The 13,383-nt window shown below is 31.1% G+C and overlaps 1 pseudogene; it reads right to left on the bottom strand.

The window, feature by feature from the left end:
- Positions 1 to 4,916: 4,916 nt before the first annotated feature.
- LOC134248466 (angiopoietin-related protein 7-like) lies at positions 4,917 to 9,196 on the bottom strand (annotated as a pseudogene).
- Positions 9,197 to 13,383: the final 4,187 nt, after the last annotated feature.

Raw genomic sequence — 13,383 nt, 5'->3', positions numbered from 1 at the left:
CATTGACGTAACTTTACTACAATTATAAATGTCAAAGCTTATAAAGATAAACCTTTCAATATCATTGAAATAATCGTAAGGGGTACTAAAAGAGCTTAACTTCTTATTTTTGGAATGACCTTGACCTTTGTACAAATTTAATGTCAAAGGTAAATGAATCTTATGCAGTTGATCCCATGTCTCTACGACCTCTCGTTTTAAGATTTTTAATCATTTGTAAAATTCAAAAAGTTTCAGGGGCAATAACTCATTGAAGGGGTCACAGAGGACTTTCGCAATAAATAGATTTAAAAGTCACCTTAATTTGTCAAAGGCAATGCTGAAGGCTTCATACCTCTATGGTTTACGGTTTCGGCGGAGTAGAGATAACACGCATTTCTTGCAAAAGAGGCAATAACTTCGAAAGGGGTCAAGGTTCATTTACGCAGGGTGAACTGCAATAATCTTTTATAGCGTATATTCTTATGAGCTATAAATCTTTTCGATTAATCTTCAAACTAAAAACACATGCAGCGGAAAAATAATAAAAAATAAACAAGGAAACTTATTGTTCACAGAACAATAAGAGGTCTTACCACCTTCTTTGAATTTTTCAATTTTGTTTCATATATGACTCCTTAAAATTAAATTCCATGAATAAGAAACCAAAATTGTCTTAAAGGATAGAAAAAATGAAAATTAAAAATAAATGAAATGACCTTGACTTTTGACCTTAAAAAATATTCAAGGTCAAAGGTCAAGAATCACAATGCAATTGACGCAATGCTTCTACAACTTAAGTTTTCAAGTTATAAGGTTTTATACTAAGTACAAAGAAGTTAAAGGGCAATAACTCGTGTAAACGGTCATCATATCTTTAAGCTTTTGACCTCATTACAAACTCACAGAGTGGTTTTAGGGAATTCCATTCTTGCCAAACGGCACTAACCAAACTTACTGACAGCTGGTTGCATGCAATGGACCAAGGGAATCTCACTGGCATAGCATTTCTAGATTTCAGTAAAGCATTTGATTTAGTCAGCCATGATCTCTTAATTGAGAAATTGAGGCACTATAACTTTGATTCACTTACAATTAAATGGTTCAGTCTTATTTAAATGAAAGAACCCAAAGTGTTAAAATTGGTGCATGTTCTTCTGATATCTTACCTATCACAGCAGGGGTGCACCAGGGATCTATTTTAGGTCCACTGCTATTTTTATTGTATATAAATGACCTTCCCTTATGTGTCAATCACTGTAATATTGATATGTTTGCAGATGATGCAACTCTGCATTTATCTGATAACAATGTACATAATATTGAAACATTTTTGAATTATGATTTATGCAAAATTGAAAACTGGTGTTTACAGAACCAAATGATTCTGAACACGACCAAATCAAAATCTATGCTTATGGGTACACAACAAAAGAGGTCAAAGTTAGATATTCCAGAACTTAACACAGAAATTTCTGGAGAAAAGCTTGAAAATGTTAATGTTGAAAAACTCTTAGGTGTCCATATAGATCAAAATCTTCATTATACTTATCATGTAGATTCAGTTTGTAAATCCTTAACATACAAGTTATTTACACTCCGTAAAATTAAGAAATTTCTTCCATTAAATACCAGAAAACTTTATTATAATGCATACATTTTGCCTTCAATAAACTATTGTCTTACTATTTGGGGCAATGCATCTAAAACTAGCATTGAAAGAATTCATAAACTTCAGAAACGGGCTTCTACGCGGGTATGTTAAGGCAGCACATGGATCAGAATTCGGCAAATTAACACTTTTTGGTAATTTTGTAACACTAATAAATCGGAAGAGTTAAGAATAAAACTTTTGCTATCATTATGCATTCTATGACTTCAATGGAATTTATACTACAGTAAGCACTTCACCATGACGTCACCACGTGATGTCTATAATTAGAAAATATGCCTTAATGAAAAAGTGAAAAGTTCAACACTACCCCGGGGATATTAAATTTCAATTTGTATTAATAGTTATGTAATCTCTGTAACATGAAAAGTGCTGCTAGAATCCGACTGTCCTATCACAGAAATAATTATTAAACATTTTCGGACCAAACCTTCCCAAAATTTTTACATTTTGTTCATAACATCGAAAAAAATGCATCAATTCCCGTAAAGCATACGATTCTAGCAGCACTTTCCAAAAACAATAGAACAAGAACTTTAAATGGAAACAAAAATTAAGTTTCAAGGTATGCGGCGTAGTGTTGAACTTTTGCATTTTTTTTGTTACAAACGACAGAGGAAAGGCTGATCGGCAAGTAAACACCCTCCCTGCTTTAATTTTACGAAGAAATTGAAGAATTATATTACCATACCTTATTTATAAGCTTTATTCCCACATGAATCATACATGATATTCCTTCTAAATTATTTTAATCTCCGATTTCTAGTGTTTGTTTATATGAATTCTCGTTACGTTTCACTTTCACTCTGCTACTACATGATCAACAGTTATGACGTCACGGGTTTGGTATGTAACCCCTGTGATAACTACAGAGATCCAGTAATGACAAATTTCTGTTTATATTATGCCTATATATATTTTAGTTAATTTTTACGACCTCAAATAAATCTTAGATATCGATTATAAGGAAATTGTTAACTCTAAACCTCACATCATATAGCTTACTATGACGTCATAGCATATAGGCAAGAAGAATATTTGGTTGTAACCTTAACCTACCTGCGTAGAAATATTCTTGATGCAGCACCCGATGAACCATCAAAACCATTGTTTGAAATACTGGGATGGCTAAATGTATTTGAATTAGTCACACTACATAAGTGTATTTTATTGTACAAAACTTTTTATGGTATGAGCCCTGAATATCTCCAGGACCTTTTTGTTTTTCATAGCCATGATTCCTATTCCTTACGTTCAGAATTTAATTATAATCTTCGTTTACCAAAACATCGAACAATTTTATTTACGAATTCTATTCAATATTCAGGTGTAAATTTATGGAATAACCTAACATTACATGTAAAATTATCACCAACCTTACCTATTTTTAGACGAAATGTAGAAAAAATTATAATTAGCCAACGTCTGTCAATAAATGTTTGAAAATGTCCCTTGTACAAGATGTTTGATTATTACTGTTGTTTAAGACAATGTCTCATGAACAATTAATATTGATTTCTTTATTTTGAATCTATATCTCTTTATCTGTACATTACATTTAATTATTCATACATTAACGAACTCTACATGTTTTATCTTTGATTGTATCATTTTATGTAATATGTTGTTTGAAATTAGAAGGCCCCGGGGAAGAATAGTACCTTGTACTAATCGGGTAACCTTCTCTAAATAAAGCATTATTATTATTATTATTATTATTATTATTATTATAAAGTGAAGTTAGGCCTAAAGACCCTTGACACATTAGTGAAGGTTTGGTGTCTCTATATATGGTCTTTGGTTTTGAAGTAGTAGCGATAACAAGGTTTTTCGCATAATATGTGAGGCAATAACTTTTAATAGGGTCAGTCCTCGGGGACAAGAATGAAATCTTTGAAATAGATTTAAAAGTACATATGAAAGATGCAAACACTGATTGTATATGTTAAAAGAAATAAGAGATATAAAAACAGCTTAATTTCTCATTTTTTGGAGTGACCTTTTGACCTTTGCATAAATTTGAAGGTCAAAGGTCACTGAATCTGATACACTTGGTCCCATGTCTCTACGACTTTTCGTTTTGATTTTTTTTTTAATTATTTGTAAAATTGAAAAAGTTTCAGGGGCAATACCTCATTGAAGGAGTCACCGAATGCTTTCGCAATGAATAGATTGAAGAGTCCCCTTAATCAATAGCAATAACAAGCATTTCTTGCGAAAGGGAAAATAACTTTGATAAACGCCTAAATTGTCTTAAAGGATAGAAAATGAAATTTAAAAAAAATGAAAATAACCTTGAACTTTGACCCTGAGAAAATATTCAAGGTCAAGGGTCACATTGCAATTAACTCCATGCCTCTATAATGTATAGTTATAGAGTTATAAGATTTAATATTAAGCATATATATTAAGGGGGTGATAACTCATATAAAGGGTCATGACCATTTTCACTGAATCTCAAAAGTTGTATCTGAAGACGCCTAAGACATTATTAGGTTTTTTGCGCAAGGGGCAATAACTTTTAAAAGGGAACAAGAATGAAATCCTCGAAAATGTTTTAAGAGTACATATAAAGGACAAAAGATAGATTAATATATGTTTAAGGACATATGTGCTATAGACAGAAATTTCTTTTTCATATTTGGAATGACCTTGACCTTTGACCTTGATATAAATTGGCAGGACAAAGGTCAATGAATCTTATGCAGTTGGCTTCATGTCTCTACGACTTCTCGTTTTGAACATTTTTAATTTTTTGTAAAATTTAGAAACTTTCAAGGGCAATAATTCATTGAAGGGATCGAAAAACTATCACAATGATTAGACTGAAAAGTCTCCTAAATTAGTATATGACATTGGTGAAGGTTTTGTATCTCTACGGTTAACCGTTTCGAAGGAATAGCTATAACAAGCTTTAAGATGAAAGGGGCAATAACTTTAAAAGGGGTCAAAGTTAAAAAATGGGGGGTCGTTTTGCAGAATAACTTTTGATATCAAGAATCATGGACTATAAAGTTTTTAGATATGTCTTGCGGTTTCAAAAGTCCGGCAGAAATAAAATAATAATAATAAACATAAGCATTTCAAGAGGTCTTTCCACAGAGATGTGGAAAGACCTAATAAACAGAACAATTTCAATAGGTCTTTCCACAGAAAGGTGGAAAGGTGGAAAGACCTAATTAGATAAAAATAGTAATAATAAACAGAACAATTTCAATTGGTCTTTCCACAGAAAGGTGGAAAGACCTAATAATAAGAAACAGAAGAAAATCAATAGTTTTTTTTTTCACAGAAAAGTGGAAAGACCTAATAAAAATAAACAAAACAATGTCAATATGTCTTTCCACAAAAAGATGGAAAGACCTAATTAAGACTCTGGTTAATTTATGTCAAAAGTAAGATCTTTTTCCACACTTGGTGGGGTAAATCTATCAAAACGTCTTATACTGTTATTCTACACCCATGGACGTTTTATGTTCGTCTTAGCATCATTCTAGTTTGTGTCAAGGACACAGTCCAGCCTTTGAAGAAGTACCAGCTGATCCCTTGCCCGTGATTGTTATTGCCGTATTCACCGTTAAGGTTTGACCGGTGCCCGTTATTGTACCACCAGGCCCCCCGCCACGCCTGCGCATTGTGCCAAGTGCTTTCACCATCGTTATCATTATCAAATGTAGAAAACTGTGCATCATTGTTGCAGTGTCTAATTGTACACGAAATCCCGTCTCCTGTAAAAAGAACAAATGTCCTTTTTAGAGCTCTTTAAAAATGTGTGACTTACTAATATAGCATATTTTTAAACACTTTATGGCAATTTAAATACCATTGCAGAATTAATTAGAATTCCATATAGAAAATTTAAAGGTTGGTAAGCGTACCAGCTGTTCAGCTGTACCCAGATACATGGATTCGGTAGTTTTCCTCCTCCCCCGCTATATAGAAGCTACTGTATTCAGCGTACACCGATTCTGTACCATATTCCAATTCCACACGAAGAACTGTATAGCCATTGGTCACAAGTAGGCGGATATTGTCAAGTCCTTAAAATACATAACATACATACATACATAAATACATAAAAAATTGATCATTAAATATTCGTAACATATCTGACATTATCAAAATATTGTGTTACTCTTTGAGGGCTGTTTTGCTTATTTTGTGCTATGTCAAATTAAATGATTTAATGCACTTTTTCTAGTATGTCACTTCTATAGAAAATTAAAATGAAGTTCTGAAAAATATATAATATTCTCTCATAGAATTAATTGCGAAACCAGCAACTGATATCAAATATGACTAGTTTAATTCTAATAGAGTATTTGACAAAAATGATGATACGGTTTTCAATTGCAACAAATCAAGTTCTTTATTGTCTTTCACATTCTTTTACATAATTTTTATCAGTCGTAACTAACCAATCCAGAACTCAGTGAGAAGGTCACCAAATCCGTTTTTGTATTCTGTTCATCCTCTGTAAAAGTTGACAGAGCCATCAACTCTTCTTTGTATCATCTAAAAAATATTTCTTTGATAAAAAAAACATATTTATGACATGTCAAACTCTAAGACACATTAGTATTATATAAGAGTTAATGTCAATGCAATCAAACGAAAGTTTTTTTTTTTGCAGAACTATTGATTACTTGAACTTTTGTATTTGTGTATTTACCGTCCAAATATGACCAGCTGTATACATACAATTGGCAGGAAACTGTTTGCCGTCCACTTGCACGGTGTATGGCAAAAACTGGCCTACAGAGGGCGAGACAGCTCTACAATCGCAGTCTAAAAACAAAGTACGCCTATGATTAAATGTGTTATTATGCTTTATCATTGCAATTCATAATTCTATGCTCACAGAACAACTTCGCATCAAGTTTAGAAAGTCCTTTTACTTTGAATTTACCTATTATTTCGAAGACAAATTCTATCAGCTCTAGTCGTTTAATAAATAAAGTGGTTCCAGATTTATTTTCAAGCAGATTGTTCTCAAATCTGGCAATGCTATCCATTTATCATGTTTTCATGTTTATCTCAACGAAAAATCAGTTCTTCAATTAAAAAATATGTTTTTCAATTTTAGCTAACGGTATTGATATGTTAGGGATAATGTACATATGCTACATTTCATTTCTTTTATTCATAAGTACAAAAATATCCAAGGTCAAGGTTAAAAGGGAAAAGATGTTCATGTTTAATGAAATGTTATGCCACAAAAATATATTTGCGAAAAACAATCGGCTTAGTATCTATTATTATACTTCTGTTAAAATGTTTCCTATATTAAGGGTAAAAGAACTATTCTTCATAGTCGGAAAATTTCCCCGCATAGAAAGCTATACCCCGGGGTATAGTTTTTGCTACCCACCCCTCGGAAAGTTTTCATGCAATGTTTGACGGCAATTTTGATTTCCAGAGATAAAACCATAGCCTAATGATGTCATAATGACTTCAGTAGCATTGTGACGTCATCAGGATTTCGGCTCATTCTTGCAGTATTATCTAACTCCAATGAAAATTCAAACCTTAGAAATTATAATTTACATCAGTATAATAAAACATTTATCCCATGGTTGTGAGTGGGATAGCTCTTTCATCAAACCCTTGACAAGTCCAAACATTGATAATTCAACTTAACTCACGAAGCATGCAGCATTGTTAAGGCTGAAAAAAGGAGGCGGGGCCTAAATACGGGAAAAGTTTACTTCGATGTCACACAAAAATACGACTTTTATGTATTCCTCATAATACCAGAAAATGAAATAATTTGCAAGTTTAAACTGTATTAGCATATTAAACAACAATAAAACTTATCAATGCATTAAAAAAAGTTGCTAGTTAAATCCCATATAGTTGGTTTTAAACAAATCACTGATATCGATGAACTTGTTCAATCATGACGTCATTTTGGTAAAAATGACTCATTTCATGTGCTGACTGAGAGGCTGAATGAGGAATTTTTTAACAATGAAAAATGCGTTTCATTAAAAAAACAGAATATAATATACAGGTTTTAAATAGGCTATTAATACCAAAGTATATCCTTTGTTTTCTACGATTATTCATTAACTTTCGAGAGAATGTATTTAAATGATTGTGTGGGTGTTTATGTGTTCAGGTTAGGTATACTTTACATCGAGGTGCCTCAAAAAATTGTTCTATTGCAAGGGCATACACTAAATAAATCTTAACCATTTTTTGAAAATAAATAAAGGATATGTTCTATAACTTGGCCTATTTACTTGATATTTAACTATTAAAATGCGAATTCTATTCAAGGCAGCAGTTCTTTCCAGGAAGTACGAAGAATACAAAAACAATTAATAGCTTGAATTTTTAAAATCAAAGAGGGTATGACCTGGCGGTATTGAAATTAGTTAACGACCTACATTCAGTACACGTACTGTGCATTCATCACGTGACTGTCCATCAATGGGACAAAACGTCATACAGTACAGAGTAGGTTATATTATTCTATTTTTAAGAATCAAAGTTCTGTGATGATAAAACATCTGAATAATAATAAATTCAGTTTTAAAAACAATGCCCGTTTTTGCAATTCTATTTTCCGGTGATTTCTCATAGTAACCCTTAACAGTGCTGCGCAGTAAAAGGAACGATTTTGTCAATTATTATGCCACTGATTGTTTGGACGAACCAGAAATAATTCTGAACAAATGTTTGTTTCTTATTAAATACATTATTGCTTATAATGACCATGATATAAACAGATGTACATACTTTGAATGCCGTACTGAGCTTTTAATTTTTCGGTATAATTCTGGAGAAGTCCCACAGAATTATTAACGTTAAGTAAGTCATTCTGTATGTTAACTATTTCTTTGGATGTGTCATTTTGGTTGGATTCCATGTTTTGTTCTAATCTTCTGAACATCGTTTTATGTTCAAGCTGCGCCTTCACTATCCTTTCAGATGTGTCATTATGGTTAATTTTTATCTTCTGTTCTATTTCGTTTAAAATCTGTTCATATTCCCGCTTGTAGTTAATGATCCTTTCTGATGTGTCATTTTGGTTAATTTTCATCTCTTGTTTTATTTCACTCAACATTTTGTCATGCTCATGCTGCTCATTCATTATCATTTCAGATGTGTCGCTGTGGTTCTGTTTCATCTGTGCTATTTCATTCAACATTTTATTATCTTCATGGCGAAGGTTATCTGTACTTCTTTTTATTTCTTCTGCTTTGGTTTTTATAGCTGACATTTCATTGTTCAAATTTATTATATCACCGACCATTGAATACACTTCTTTCAGCAATGCTACCCTTATCAATGTTTCTTGGTTTATCTGCAGATTGTTGAAAACAATTTCATTTGGTTTGCACGAGAATTTTACACTAAAGCCATCTTCTGCCTTCTTTCCTGTCAGCGCTGAGTGGGAATCTACCAAGGCAAATAAGATGCACAGATATGCACAATTAAAAAAAACCATCGTTAAAATTCTCGAAACGCTGACGTTCTTCCAAATCCCACACGCAAAATGTCGTGATGTGCACAAGTATAAGTTATTTGTATTGCGTAATGTTTTAACGCTAGTTTATTAAAGAAGTTAAGAAAATTTTCATTGGCTATCAAAACAATTAATATGCATAAACACTTTGCATTTTAAGTACTTATTATTTATTTGGTGTAGTGCAGGAAAAATAAGTAACATATTATGCCTTTAGGACGCGTGTACCAAGCATGTATGAAATAAAATGTCGACTGGTCAATTGTGGCTTTCTTCGATATTCACTGCCTTCTTGAAATAAATTTTCAGATACAAACCTTTGATTTTCACGTATAATTTTGTATCAAGCGCAATCTTTTCATAACGTTATCAATATACACTTATTTTTTTTTTTTATAAAAGAAACGTGGCCTGTAAGTTTTTTCTAGATTTCCCCTTAGTTTGATTTTGTAAACAATTTATAGAATGACTTTTTTTTTTATCTAATTAATGAAAATTTTCACACAACATCTGTGTTATGTTTTTATGGTTAAGGTGTATGAAACTGCCAGAATACCAATGTTACAATCATAAATTTATTGTTGGACATAAAAAAAAAAACATATATCTCGAAAAGTTGCAAAGTACTTCTGTATCTCAAAAGAATTTTTAACGATTTCAATTTCGGTATCACAGCTGTATAAGTCCAAAATATGGAAAGGTTACAACCTGTGCATAAAAAACCCAAAATGGCATTTGTGGAACGTTCCTCTCTCTCCAGTTGAATTTTGTAAAAGTTTAAAGAACAATACTTAACATTCCTATTTACCACAGTAATTTGATAGAAGCCGTTTCGATTTTTTTTTTCAGATTGAATAAGGAAGTGATACTTGAGGATAAGATTCTGAGATAATCTGTTACAAGTACAGCAGCTGTTAAGATTTGCCTCTAACACTCAAATTTGCACTTTTAGTTGACCACTTAAAATAGTTTGAAATACTCCAGTAGTGGCTATTTAAGAGGCTGGGGATCAACAAATAAACCATCAGATCCATTTTTTTTTAGATATATCTTTAGCTGAAAACTATCCTTTGAGAAAGAAAAAAAAAATGACTCAATATGATTTTTATTTTTCTTTTTTATTTTTGTTTTTTTTTTTACATGGAGCTCTTCTTCTAGAGAAGATAAATATAGTCTAAATATGAACGTAGCCACTCAGCCCTCTTAATTCCCAAGGCCTTTTTCGTTTTAATAGAAATATTTTCTTCGTAATCAAGATATTTCGAATATGTATTTAAAGAAATAATTTTTAACATTCAAAATAGATTTTTGTACTACAGCTTGTTCAAAACCTTCCTTTATTTGATGGCGATGATCGTAACCCTGTTCAGCTATTTGACAAGAAAAGGACTATTAACCGTATTTTAATGTTACTTGCCCTCCATATACGGATATCTTTTTAAACATATCTATTTTGAATATGTGCGCGTATTACACAGTATTACACAGTGCATGAAAATTCCTTCTTTTTGTGTGCAATAAAAATTAAAAAGTGTAGATGTCGAACAATGATTAATATCATAAATCAAGTAACCAATCAACAACAAGGAGAAACAGGGATTCCCGCAAAGAACGAAGGGAGTTGTAATAAGATAGTTAGGAGCTGAAACAATCATGCTACTATATGTACAGCAACTGTATAACCTTGAGAAGTAAAAATTAATGACTTGATTATACTAAAAAAATTGTTTCAACAAAAACTTGTCCCTCTGTCGCAAGCAAAACAATGTATCCATGCATTTTCTCTCCATTGCATTCTAGTAATGTTTTTTGTGCATCAGTTTATTCCAGTCTAGTTAACCAGAAAAAAAAATCAGTGCTAAAATGTAAAATAAACGTAAAAAAAACCTTTCATCCTCAAAAACAATTTGATCGATTATTACATGAAAAAAGTGGGGAGGAAAAGGCTAGAAAAGTCATTTATAAAAAACGAGCAATTATTTTTCAAAAAATCTGAAACCAAAAAGCTAAAAAATAAACTCAATAGACTCAATGATAAGATCAACGAAATCCTTTGCAAATCAAACGATCTATTATCAAAAATCACTAACTGAATTGACGCTATTAAATCAACGTGCAAAAAAAAATCAGTCAAATCTGTGAGCTATGGGAAGCCGAACGATTTTACACTGTTATATCTTTAAAATTCATGTACAATTAAATCATAAGTTAGGCATGTTGATCATACATTTATCATTTTGCAGAATTTTACTATCACAACTTGCTTTATATACTATGCTGAATTTTACAGAAATCTATGTAAATACACAGCATTTTTAATAAATATTTGTCTTGGGGTTTTTTAATTCTTAATATATTATATGTTTACGTTGCAATAAGCTAACGCTCGCAAAGTTGGAAATCCATCCAAAAATCCAAACTTTTTCTATACTTAAATTCCAATATGTATATTAATGTAGCGTTCCCTCAGACAGATTGACGGTATTTCTATCTCATCTGAGTCTTTACGATTAATTGCTTTTCACGTTTATGATCAATGTTTAAATCAAGGCATGTCAATTGTTGACATTAAGTTGCTATTTTGGCGAAGCTTTCTTTACAAAGCAATGTTTTTTTTTTTGAAACGTACGACAGAATTCTCAGAGAATTGTTTAAAGTAAATCCTTCGACATTTCCTTTTATTATTTTTATTTATTTGAAAATTCTCCCTTAAATATACACTTGGCTGAAAGTAGTAGCTAGCATCTGCCTCTAAGGGATGAACGATCATTCTTCATATAGGATCATATTTCAACGTCCGGGGTTTTAAGGGGGGTGCATGTTCCCATATTGTTTTCGTTTTGTATTGCTTTAACATTTTTTGAGATTGTTCATAATTGATCGTTGTGTAATTTACCTTTTAATTATAATTAAATTTTCTTCGGTTTACCAATATTGTTATAGTTGCTGAACTGTTTAAATAACCATCATTTGTTTTTATTTGCACACCAATATAGTCAAATGAATCAACATTTTTAACAGTAATATCAATTAAAAATTCAGCCATATTTTGTCAACACATTTAAAATGTATTCAAAAACAGTATTTACCTTGCCTTTGTCCATGCAACACGCAGATGAAATTGATACGCATTTGATTTAAGATATATAGCTACTGTATCTCATGCACATACATGATACGTCTCATTTAAAAAAGAAAAAAAAATAGTATGATAATGTATCGATTGCATGAGGCAACATTGAAAATATATATATATATATATATATATATATATATATATATATTTGAACAACACAACTTTGCACACAAGAAGCACTTCTGTTCAACATTTAATTTTATATCGATCTGCATATTAAAAGATTAATACCCTTCAACATTAAATTATGAAATTATATATATGCAGCAATAGTACAAGGTCTTACTATTAAAGATCGATTTTGATATAAGTACTGTTGGATAAGCCTTTTAGATGTACAAAGATAATTCATCTTGGGGGATTACACAAAATATTTTTAGTAGTTGGGTATCAATCAAATTAAAATTCCTGGCATGCTCATTAAAATCATTTGATATTATTATAAAGGAGACATAAGATTAAACTAGGTTTGTTTCTGTAATATACTATATATTTCCCCAAAATTTATCTGCCTGCTTAAATATTTAATTGAAATATGATGAAGGAAATAAGATCCGCTTTTTTATGTATAAGCTTGTATAACTTTTTTGTGTAAAAGCTGAAAAGCATTAAAAGTCTATATAGGCAAAAGGTCTATATCACAAATGCATGACTACATTTCAGCAGAACTTTAATTAACAAGGAACATTAAATACCGTACTAACATAAAATTTTAAAATACAAAGTATCTACATGTATATGTATATGACATCAAAGCAATAATGTTAATGTTCCTTATTTTAAAATATACAAGTATTCCATACTGCCCTATTATTATTCTGTTGATATCGTATTCGAGGATAATGTAGTAATTGTTGTGTTCTTTGCGACCACACGATGCTATGTCCTTTTATTTTTTGTTGTTGTTGCATTATGTAGCATTTTTATATATATCGTTTCTGATATAGTATACTATATTTAATGATCATTGAACCAAGGACCAATTATAATAGATGAAAAATAAAAATACCTACAATTCAAATTTTCTTTAAAAAGGATGTTTATATCATCTGTCCTTAAGCGATCAAAAACACGGTTATTATACTACATATTCAATTATTTAATAATAAAAGATTTCGGAAT

This window comes from Saccostrea cucullata, unplaced genomic scaffold, assembly GCF_032062105.1.
Source record: "Saccostrea cucullata isolate Sc308-1 unplaced genomic scaffold, CSIRO_AGI_Scuc_v1 ctg1942, whole genome shotgun sequence".
Lineage (NCBI taxonomy): Eukaryota > Metazoa > Mollusca > Bivalvia > Ostreida > Ostreidae > Saccostrea > Saccostrea cuccullata.
This window is presented reverse-complemented; position numbering and strand designations above follow the sequence as displayed.